The sequence below is a fragment of the Rhineura floridana genome, chromosome 7 (genome assembly GCF_030035675.1).
Source record: "Rhineura floridana isolate rRhiFlo1 chromosome 7, rRhiFlo1.hap2, whole genome shotgun sequence".
Lineage (NCBI taxonomy): Eukaryota > Metazoa > Chordata > Lepidosauria > Squamata > Rhineuridae > Rhineura > Rhineura floridana.
The window spans coordinates 131509226-131521462 of NC_084486.1; positions in this window are offsets into that span (position 1 = coordinate 131509226).

Below are 12237 nucleotides of genomic sequence, written 5' to 3' on the forward strand. Positions count from 1 at the left end.
CATCCATTATTAAAATATACAATAAAGCATACCCGGTAAAAAGCCTAAGAATTAAAACAGTTAAAAAAGCAATGAAATAATAATAATAATAATAATAATAATATTTAATTTGTTTGTCGCCTATCTGGCAAATAGCCACTCTAGGCAACGTACATTAAAATAAGATAAAATACAACAATATCAAATGCAGTCATATTAATAGCAGTAGATAAAAATACTGGACAGTCATCAATACATATAAAAAGTTATATTAGCAGCATATGATAGATGGCAAAATCATGGAGATTTACCCTTCCCAAGGACCTCAAAGGCCTGTTGGAAAAGCCATGTTTTCAGGGCCTTGCGGAATACCTCTAGGGAAGGGGCATGTCGAAGATCACATGGGAGGGAGTTCCAGAGAGTGGGGGCCACCACAGAAAAGGCTCTCTCCCTAGTACCCACCAACCTAGATGTTTTGGTTGGCGGGATTGCGAGAAGGCCTTGTGTGGCTGATCTAGTTGGGCTGCATAATTGGTGGCGGTGGAGGCGCTCTTTCAGGTAAGCTGGGCCGAAACCGTACAGGGTTTTAAAGGTTAATACCAACACCAATCAATCAGATTGGGAAGTTCTGGTTCAGGGGAAGGCTTGTCCAGACTGAGCTTCATTCAGGTGGTCTGCAGCATTTCCGTGAGGAACACTTACAATTTGAATTCCATGGAATTCAAATTGTAACCCAATAATATACAATATAAAAAATAAAAGAAGCAATTAAAAAACTATTTAAAACCATACAGCATCTAGCACAGCCTATTGCAACAGCAGAAAAAAAAACATTGTGGTCTGCCAAGACTCTCAGTAATTTTCAAGTGGTCCAGAGAAAAATTGTTTGGGAACCACTGGTGGAGACCCTTTAAAATCAATGGGACTTAAACTGGATTAAGTCTGGATGCAACCCATTGTGAGGAAGTTGGATTTTAAAATAGAAAGAAAGCCGTACAAGCTCAGATACACACACAAATTTCCTGCACACAGGAAGAAGCCAATACATAGCCACAAAGGGAGTCATGCACTTATTACCTCCATTTAACATCAGACCAAAAAACTCACAACATTTCCGATGGGTGAGCCCCACATCTATATTGGAGCTACTGCAACTGGCCCACACTGAGTGATTGACAGGAATCCTTAAGCATCTTTTCCTTTAGTAGTTCTACTTATTTCAGTAATGTTACTTCTGAGTACAGTACCTGCCCTCCTGCAAAATAATTCATGGAGTTCTACAACTCTTCAATTAGTACAGAAGCCCAAGATGAAGTTAATAAAGCAAGGGATTTTTGTGTGGATAGAATCCAAAGCATTTAGACTTGCCTTCTGTATTATAATTGAAAACTGCCCCTGTAGTTTACATTTCCTGGCACAAAGGGACTGAATTGCACCATCCAATAAACAGCAGCTGTGGAGAGAGGAACAGTTCCCAAATCATGACCGATGGTCCACAGAATAATAGTCTGGGAAATTAAAGTGAACTAGATCATCCTCAGAAAATAAATGCGTTATTAAGAAGCTCTCCCGGAGTCGCTCGAAGATGAATAAGCATTTCAGGAGAAAAAAAATAAATTAGCTAAATGCCTTTAAATTAAATGCCAACTAAATGCCGAACTCTAATCTAGAATTTTGTGTTTACTACAGTAGGGCCCCGCTTTACAGTGCTTCGCTTTACAGCGTTCCGCTAATACAGCGGCTGTCAATTGCAGAAAGGCCCTGCTCCTATGGCGCTTGTTCCGCTTTTACGGCAGTTTTTGCTCATCGCGCACTATTTTCACGTCATTTTTGCGTGACGCGCACCATTATCTTCAATGGGTTCTGCTTTACAGCGGTTTTTGCTTTACAGCGGGGGTCCGGAACGTAACCCTCTGTATGAGTGGGGCCCTACTGTATTTCAGTTCTTTTGTTGTCCCTTCTAAGTTACTGGCTGGAAATTGTTTTCCTCTGATTGTATTTTAAACTCCAAAAGCAGATCTTTGGTTCTTCCCCTGCCTGCTGCTTTCTAAAAGTTGTTCTGAAGTATATATTTTTTAAAGTATAATGATTTCTGAGCATTTCATATTTAGTTTTTAGCACTGAAAAGTTGTCCAAAATCCCTATTGCTTTTGTTATAAATAAATCATACCTGATCCAGCAACAAAGGCAAAGCTGTGCAAAAGATCTGAATGAGCATTGCGATGTTAAATGAGTTGCCTTTGAACTTGAGGAGTGTATCCAATATGAATAGGGAAGAGCATCCCAATTTGCACTTATTAGTTGCATGTATACACATGGATGTGTATATGCACACGCACACACACACGTTAGTTGCAAGCAAGCAACTTGTACCATTTGTTTCAATGGGAATTATTCACGACTAACATTAGTTAGCTTGGGACAATTCAGTTTACATAGGCCAGGGCTGGCTAACCTGTGGGCCTCTTGTGTTTTGGGTCTCCAGCTGCAGAGAATCTTCAAAATTACATCTACTCTTGTCTAATTTCTAGCTCCTTCAATAGTTTAGAATAATATATTTCCTTGTGATTTCATGACTGCCATTTATCTGCTATTCTGGTAGTCCAGTGGTAGTGAATATGGTGCCTTCAGATGTTGTTCGACTACTTGGACTACTACTTATCAGCCTAAGGCAGTACAGTCAATGGAACTGCAGTCCAACAACAGCAGGAGGGCATTATTATTTTTACCCACTCTTAACTGTATTATCCAGAAAAGATAATACAACACAATTCAATTCAAATTAGACATGATGCCATTCATGCAATTCATGCCTAGCCACAATTCCTATGCTCTGTCTCCACCATCAGAGGCAGTATGACTCTGAATACCAGGTTGTTGAGACTCACAAGAGGAGACAGTGCTGTTGCACTCAGATCCTTCATGCAAGCTTCCCATGGGCATATGGTTGCCATCGTGAGAACAGGATGCTGGACTAGATGGGCCTTTGACTTGATCCAGAGGGACTCTTCTTATGTTCTTAATTAGGGTTGCCAGGCTCAGGGGCTGAGAATGATTCTGTATCTTTAAGAGAAGAGAAAATTCAGCCAAGTGCAGATTTTCTTGCAACATTGTAATGGGAAAAAACACAAGGTGGAATTCTCCCTTCTTCCTGCACAACTTTTAAAGACACAGAAGACCTCTTGGTTGCCAGGCCCGACCTCCAAGAGGTCTTCTGTATCTTAAAAAGTTGTGCAGGGGGAAGGGAGAATTCTACCTTGTGGTTATTCCCATTAGAGTGTTGCAAGAACACCTGCACTTGGCTTTCTCTTCTCCTAAAGATACAGGATCAGACTCAGGCCCTGAACCTGGCAACCCTATCTTGGAGGCTGGGCCTGGCAAACAAGTGGTCTTTTGTATCTCTAAAAGTTGTGCAGGGGGAAGGGAGAATTTCACCTTGTGGTTTTTCCCATTACAGTGTTGCAGGAAAATCTGCACTTGGCTGAATTTTCTCTTCTCTTAAAGATACAGAATCATTCTCAGGCCCTGAGCCTGGCAACCCTATAATACTCCTTCCAATGCATATAGCAGGCACAGGGCCCACAGAACAGATTTGGATTGCTGAGGGGGGCAAAGGATTAAAGCTCCCTTCACTGTGTTCTAGAATGTTTTTAACTTTTTTTAGAATTTTTTTTTTTAAGTTTGCCACTAGAGATGGCAAGAATTCCTCTGAATTCAGATTCAGCACCGGATTTTTCAATGACCCGCATATTCTCACTCTTTGCAGAGTGATCTTGTTTGTGCCAAACTTCAGTGACTTTCCCCTGACACCAGATTCTCCCCCCTTGAATATGCTGTTCTGTTATTGATTTTACTCACAACATGGCACAGCATGGCACAGTACAGCACAGCACAGCACAGCTCACTCTCACTCTCTGCAACCCCCCCCAAATAATCCAAGCTCTAAATGGGGAGGAAGCAAGCCAAGATTAAAAGGCAAGTTTAGAGAGTGTCAAAAGAGTCCATAACATGAGCAAGACACTCTACACTTGCCTTCTTATCTCTGTAGTGTTAACACATTAAATGATTAAAAGGCAAGCCTAGAAAGTCTCATTCATTAAGGACTCTCTAGGCTTGCCAAGGAGGAGGTGGGGGATGGGAGGCATTGAAAGCTGCTTTCCTTCCCTTTCCAAAAGGAAAACAGCCAGTCTCTTGCTAATGTGAAAATTGCCCAGCCTCAGTCACAGTGGAGGAGGTGATGAAGGAAAGCCACTTTCCTTTCCTAAGACATTGTTGGAAACAGTGCTATTAGTATTGCTATTTTGGGGGAGAAAAAAATCAGACCAATAAAAGCAATAGACAAAGGACAAAGAATAAACATGAATCAATGCCACCTGTCAGGTCAAAGTGGCACTGGACAATAGATCCCATATCTAATCTATTTGCCACCCAGGGATCCTTTGAGAGGAAAGGCAGGATATACATAACAACTACAACCCTTACACTAGAGTCCTGATCTAGACTGGGGGTGGAAGGCACATGGAGTTGTTTTTTTTTAAGCCATTCATGAATGGCTTGGTCCTTGGTGTACTGGAATGTGGTGGCTAAATATTCCTGTAGGGGTTTGAACAGCTGCAGGTCTTGGTTATTTTTCTGTTGGAACTTTTGAGCATTTCATATGCATAGCAATGAAAATAACTGAGAACCTGCCTGTTTTAATATAGTAGCAAAACATCCCTCTGATTTATGGTCTCCCTTGCTGCATCCCATTAAGTTCAATGACATCCCAGAGTATTGAGGCAGAATTTAATCTTGCTTGTCAAAGATTTTTATATGGAGCTATAAAAAAAGTTCCACATATACCTTGCTGTGATGGTCCCAGAATAGGCCAATTCTTATATTTTAGTTCATAGGTGATTGTTATATTCTAGGCATTGAGTAGCTTGACATTCTCTGCTCCTACCAGAATTTAATGAAGAGATATGAGGTCAGAGTTAGAGGATGTTAGCTCATGGAACAAGCTAGGGTTGCATTTTTGGGATCTTGGCTTTTTAGCAGCTACACAACAGAGAGAAAGTTAATATGCGGAGGAACACTGAGTTTCTCTTAATGGGAAAGCACAAAGGCTTTGCCAGAAAATAGGTGGTAACCATAAGAAGAATTCCCCTCAATTAGAGATGCTTTTGCTACAGTAGAGATGAGCCATAGTTCAAAGGCAAAGCATATACTTTGCATGCAGAAGATCCCATGTTCAGAAGTTAATGAAAAGAAACTCATTCAGCAGCACAGGAAAGCTGTGCTGGTTGAAACAGGCAGTCTTGGGCTAGATGACCCAGTTGTTGAACGCAGTATAGGGCACATGTTTCGTGTCAATGGCTGTTAGCCATGATGTCTGTATAGACAGGGTGATATGCCATGGAGTACCAGTTGCTGGGGGGGGGCAGCAGGGATTGCCTCCGCACCCTGCTTGTGGGCTACCCGGAGGTATCTGATTTTGGGAAGAAAGATGCTAGACTAGATTGACCTTTGACAAGGTCTTGTCTTAAATCACATAATCCCAAAGTCTTTCTTGATTCCCTTATTTCCAAATCCTAGCATGGCAACCATTTGGGATTGGTGGCACTTAAAAAAACCCTAATCCCTTTCCCAGAATAGTGAACAAGGCTAACCTTGGTTGGGTGAGCTTGGGCTTTCCAAGTTGCACTGAGGCTCTTTTACCAAGCCAACCAGAAGTCTCTATGCTTCCCCATCTGCCATCTTCCCTTGCCTTACATAGGGCTGACCATGCCACAGCCCAGAATTACCTCCTCCAAATGTTGTAGCCTATTCCGGTGCTGCTATAGAGTTAAATTCATGATTCATACTGGAGATGGGTTGCTAGAATCAGGGCCAGCACCAGGCTCTAAAGGGTCTTAGAGGGTAAGGTGCTCCAAAAAGGGTGGGTATAGCCCTACCTGGATTACAGATCAATGAAATCAATAAACGCCATATATCTATGAGCTGGGCCGTTACATTTTTGATACCTTAAAACTGCACCCAGTCATCACGGATACAAACTGAACTGGACTCCCATTCAAAAGTTGCACCACCACCCGCTATTGAACAGCATTGGGTGGGGGGGAGTAAAATGTCAGTGTGGCTGGGTCAGGCCAGTAAGGGATCCTTTCAAGCTCCTGGGGTCCTCAGCCAATGCCCAACCTGGCCAGGAATTCAGTTCAACCACAGGACTTGTCATGCTCCCTTTTCTTTCCTGGTGCCCAACTGGGCCACGTGCCTGGATGCTCAGGCACAAAGATGTTTCGAACATCTGTCACTCTCTTAGCAATGGTTGTCATAGGGAATAGAGGGTTTGGGGGTGGGCGAAGGAAGGATAAGGTTGGTGAGAGTTTTGAAAAGGCAGTTGGGAAGAAGAGTTTGGGAGCTGCTGGGTAATAAGGGGACCTGAGGAGAAATTTTAGGAAGGCCCTAAGGAGAGGGGAAGATGGAAGGAGAGAGCCGGCATGGCACAGAACAGCTGTGAAGAGCAGGGAATCCTGCAGCCTGCAACGCACATGTCCAGGAAGCTCTATCTTTATGCCATTTTACCCGAGCAACAGGCAAGGCCCTGCCAAAGTGGAGGGACTGAGCAGCAAGGACCAAGGACTTTGTTGAGGACTCTCTCCCTTTTATGAGATCTTAATGTTTGAGAGAAGTTTGTTAAGAAAAAAAGTAGGTTTTTCTTTTTAAAAAAGAAGTCTAAAGGGCTTGCCCAGGTTCAGCATGCATCTCCCCTGTGCTGATTCCAAACACAGGAATATAAGGGACTATTCCATACTGAGCCAGACCATTGGCTCATCTGAACTAGTACCGTGGCAGCCGCTGTCTGGCATCTCAGGAAAAGTCTTTTGCAAGCTCTCCTGTCTAAAATCTCTTTTTAACATGCAATACCATGGATTGAACTGGATTAGACAGGTTCATGGAGGATACGGTTATCAATGGCTACTAGTTACGATGATTACATGTTCCTATATCCTGGGAAACAACAGTAGGAAAGGTCTATTGCCCTCATGTCCTGCTTGTGAACTTCTACAGGCATCTGGTTGACCTCTGTAGAAAACATTGTGCTGGATGCTGGACAAGATAGATCTTTGGTCTCATCCATCAGGGCTCTTCTTATGTTCTTACATACAGAGCATGTGTTCCACCACTCATAGCTTCTTTATAAGTCATACACAAAGCACTGACACTCTCACATCAAAGAAAACTGCATGGTCTTTTAAAAAGCAGCCAGATGATTTGATAAATGGATCTCTCTACACTGGCAGGCAGTAAACTGAGCTGATTCCATACCTGATGTCTTTAAATGAAGTGCTAGAGTTCCTTTTAAATTCAATGAAAACAAATGAGGACATGCCTATCTTCATTTCAAGTCAAACATCCCTCGGGTTTACAGTCTTCTCTGTTATATTCCTTTAAGTTAAACAAAATCCCAGAGGCTTTGAGCTCCTTCTAAGTTTGTATCGCTCTGTTGGCTCCAGAGAATGGGAAAGAGAAAAGGCAGATAAAGGAGGAGGCTTGATAAGGATAGGGGGGCAGGGAGATGTTTTCTTCCTGCTTTCATACTACTAGAACCTGGAGTCATCCAATGAAGCTCAATGGTGAGAGATTCAGGACAGACAAAAGGAATTACTTCTTCCCCAGAGCCAGCATCAAGGGTCAGCATGGTCAGACACCTGCTGCAGACTAGGGTTGCCAGGCTCAGGGCCTGAGACTGATCTTGTATCTTTAAGAGAAAATTCAGCCAAGTGCAGGTTTTCTTGCAACACTGTAATGGGAAAAACCACAAGGTGAAATTCTCCCTTCCCCTGCACAACTTTTAAAGATACAGAAGACCTCTTGGTTGCCAGGCCCGGACTCCAAGAGGTCTTCTGTATCTTTAAAAGTTGTGCAGGGGGGAAGGGAGAATTCCACCTTGTGTTTTTTCCCATTACAGAGTTGCAAGAACACCTGCACTTGGCTGACTTTCTCTTCTCCTAAAGATACAGGATCAGTCTCAGGCCCTGAACCTGGCAACCCTATTTAGCTCCCAGGTGTGAGGCTACCCATCCCTACCCTAAAGAATGGGGAAAAAGCCCCCTTTGGTGTTATTACAAACAGGGGCCGACTGACAAGAGGGAAATGTGCTCCTGCTAATATTTGGCTCACAAGTTGTTTAGGGCTTTCAAGATAAGCACCACCACTTTGAATTGGGTCTGGAAGAAAACAGGCTGCCCAAGTAATACGATTCCATCTGGCTGAACTGTTTAAAATTCTGGCAGCTGCATTCGGCATTAATTGAAGTTTCTAAGTCATATGAAAGCACAGCCCCCCCTGTATAATGCATTACATTACAGTAATCCACTTAGGAGTTTACCAGAGCATGGATCACTGAAGACAGTTCCGTTTTAGGTTGATTTATCCAATATCCTTTTTACCCTTCCAATTTCCCCCCCTCCCCAAAAAAACAATATTGTTATCAATGTTTTCCTTTCAGAAAACTCTGCCCAGTGTTCACCCACCCAATCCCTGCCCCTTCTCTTCCCAAATGCTATTGGATCCTTCACCCCACCCCTGGGAAGAAAGGAGAGATCACTTTAATGCAAACCAAAGACAAAGGCTGTTCAGCTTCACCTTAGCAAAGCAAACACACAGAATGGTCAGTTTCACATTAGCAAAGCAAAGTTCCATGGCTTTGTTTTTAAAAAATCTGGTGTGGGGAAAATCTGGGAAAATCTGCAGCATTCAGAATTGGTCCACAAAGATAGCAAACCTGTGGACTAACAGCAGGTCCAGTGCCAAGTCAAATTTTAGCAAAATTCTGGCCCATCCCTAGTTTCACCTAAATCCTAAACCCATTACCAGTGACCATTTACTGGTTATTTACCATGCAATCCTATACATGTCAACTCAGAAGTAAACTCTGTTGTGTTCAATGGGGCTTACTCCCAGATAAGGATGCATAAGATTGCAACCTTAGTCTCACTGGTTTGATTGGGATTTACATCCAATTCAATTTATTTAGGATTAAATCCTCAAAGAATAATACATTTGCATATACTTTGAAGGTGTCAGTGGCCCAAATCTATGGCTTCTTGCATCAGCAAAGAATTAGAACAGGATTGGTCACAGGAGTCCAAGTGCCAGCCCAATGTCACTGGATCAAGGATGTGTGTTAGTGATCAGCCTCTCTGGTGAGATCCCACAGATCTGGAGGCAGCAACCCTATCCAGGAGCTCCCCTCCCCCCTAATCATTAGAGTAGTTCATGGTAGCTGACCATTAAAATACAAATCCATTCATGTTAAAAAGCTTTCTGTGTAAGCTAGGCTGCACAAGGCACAACAGCATTAAATGTCTGTGCAGATGGGGTGTTAATTGGTGGCTGAATGATCAGTAAACAGAGACGTGTGCAGAGAGCTAGATGGAACCTTGTGGAAATTAGAGTTGGCTTCCATCCAAAATGAAATCATTCCACTGAAACAACTGCAGCAGGAACAAATGGGGGGGGTGAGAGTGAGTTTGCTGTTCAAGTAAGAAATAATGTTTCAAGTTGGAAGCCTGCTTATCAAACTATTTCCAGTTAAGTCGTCGTACTTTACCCCATATTAGCCACAGTGAAATTGGTTGCCTATTTGTTAACCACTTTCCTCTAGCTCACAGCCAAAAAAACCCTCCTCTTATCAACAAACACTGAAAGAGTAGGAAAAACCACTTACTATTAATTGTGAATCTCCTTTATTATGAACACCAAATCATATTGCAGTACAACTCCTCTGCGATAATCTCTGTCAAGCCCAGTGGCAGAGATACTTCTACAGTATTCTGAGGTCCTCGCCTGCAAAATGCAGTGATCAATTGGGTGTATAAGGGGTGAGATTATCTTTCAGGTATCCTGGTCCCAAGCTGTATATGGCTTTATACAACAGAACCATTCAACCATATTGAATTTAGCACAGTAGCTATTGGCAGCTAGTGCAATTCTTTCAGCAGCGGGATAATGTGGCGACAATATCCAGCCCCAGTGAGCCATCAAGCTGCTGCAGTTTGCACTAGCTGCAGCTTCCAGACCAACCACAAGGGCAGCCCTGCATAGACTGCGTCGCAGCAATCCAACCTGGGGTTTACCAGTGTATGAATAACAGTGGGCAGGTTGTCACGATCCAGAAATGACTGCTGCTGTCTTACCAGCCAAAGCTGGTAAAAGGCAATCCTAGCCACTAAGGTGACCTTCGCCTCTAGTAAAGATGGATTTAGGATAGGGTTGCCAGGCTCACGGCGTGAGACTGATCCTGTATCTTTAGGAGAAGAGAAAGTCAGCCAAGTGCAGGTGTTCTTGCAACCCTGCAATGGGAAAAACCACAAGGTGGAATTCTCCCTTCCCCCCTGCACAACTTTTAAAGATACAGAAGACCTCTTGGTTGCCAGGCCCAGTCTCCAAGAGGTCTTCTGTATCTTTAAAAGTTGTGCAGGGGGAAGGCTAAAATGGAGGCAAGGGCAAGAAAGAGGGAAAGGAGACCAGCCTGAAGCAGAGCTATGTGCTGGCAATGAATAAGCTTGAGGGAGGAAAGGAAGACAAAAAATGGGGGGGGGAGGTTTGGAGGACTCACACTGCAATTTCTAAAAAAAAAGTCTTCCCAGAAGCAAGTCTGAGTTCAGTGGGGCTTACTCCCAGGTTAAGTGGAGTTAGGAGTGCCTAAAACCATGAGAGACTCTGTCAGGAAAGCTAGGGCTAGAAATTGACTATCTAAATTGTAATTCTAAAAAATTAAGTTTGTTTTACAAACTTAAGTGGAGTTCAAGCCTCTTGTGGTCTCAGACAAGGGAAAAGTGCTGGATTGAGAGGAGGCAAAAGGAGGCAGGGAAGCAGAACCTAGTGAGGAGAGATAAAGGAGGGGGAACAGCTTCTGAGGGCTCACACTGTAATTCTAAACATGTCTACTCAGAAGTAAGTCCCACTTTACTCAATGGGGTTTACTCACAAGTAAGGGGAGTTAGGACTGCCTAAAAAACAAGCGCTCCCTGTCAGGGAAGCTAGAGTTAGGCAGGAACTGTCTAAATCATTAGTTTTTTAAAAAAAGTTTGGTTTACATTCACAATGCAATCCTAACCATGCCTACACTACAGTAAATCCAATTCTGTTCAATGGGACTTACTTCCACACATGAAGGGTTAGGATTCCAGCCTCATAGAAGAAACAGTTTGGGGGAGCAGAGAAAGGGAGGGGAGTTTGTCTCTGTCTCTGCTCACGTTACCAAATTCTTCCAAGCTACACAGCAAGTGGATTGGACTGTGAAAGACCAACCCAAATTGTGTTTGCATTGTTACAAATTTGTAGGGAAGTCCAGTATCTCAGAGAGGAGGTCAGCTCTCCTGGTGCATTCACTATAGCTGCCCAATTTCCTGCTTTTTAAAGTTTGATAGAAATATCTGTTGGCTATAGGTACGTTCTTAAACTGCAAGGTTTTTTTGCCTATGAGTGAATTTCTCTGCTTTTTAATCTGGGAGGTAAGCAATGGGATCCTGTATAAATTTACTGAGAATGGATTATTTGCATGCATATTGAATTTAGTGAGATTTACTCCCCTGCAGTCATGCTTAGGATAGGTGGGGATGGGGAGGGGAGGAGAATGGCAGGGGGAGTGGACAAGAAAGGAGGGAAGGAAGGGCAGAGGGGAGGAGGGGAATGGGAGCAGATGGGAGAGAGAGGGCAGGAGGAGGGTACGTTTGATCAATTGCATGCTTATTGAGTTCAATGGGATTTGCTCCCATGCAGTCATGCTTAGAATAGGTAAAACTGTCCATGGAGGAGGGGGAGAGGAGGAGGAGGATAGGTTTGATCATTTGTATGCTTTTTGAGTTTGGTGGGATTTACTCCTGTACAATCATGCTTATGATAAGTGAAACTGACCTGGGGGTGGGGCAGGGAAGGGGAAAGAAGGGTAGGGGTAGGAAGGAGGAAGAGGGGAGAGGGAGTTGGAGGGGAGGAGATTGGGCAGAGGGAAAGCCCCTTTCCTTTCCAAAAGGAAAACATTGTGAACAACTATCATTGTTTCTCAGGGTTTCCTCCATTTTTATTCTACAGCAGGCACATGTAGTCTCCTACCCAAATTTAAACCAAAACTTACCGTGGCCACATCCACACCAGATGTTTATTTCACTTTAGACAGTCATGGTATCCCCCAAAGAATCTTGGGATATGGAGTTTGTGAAGGATGCTGTGAGTTGCTAGGAGATGCCCTAATCTCCTCACAGAGCTACAATC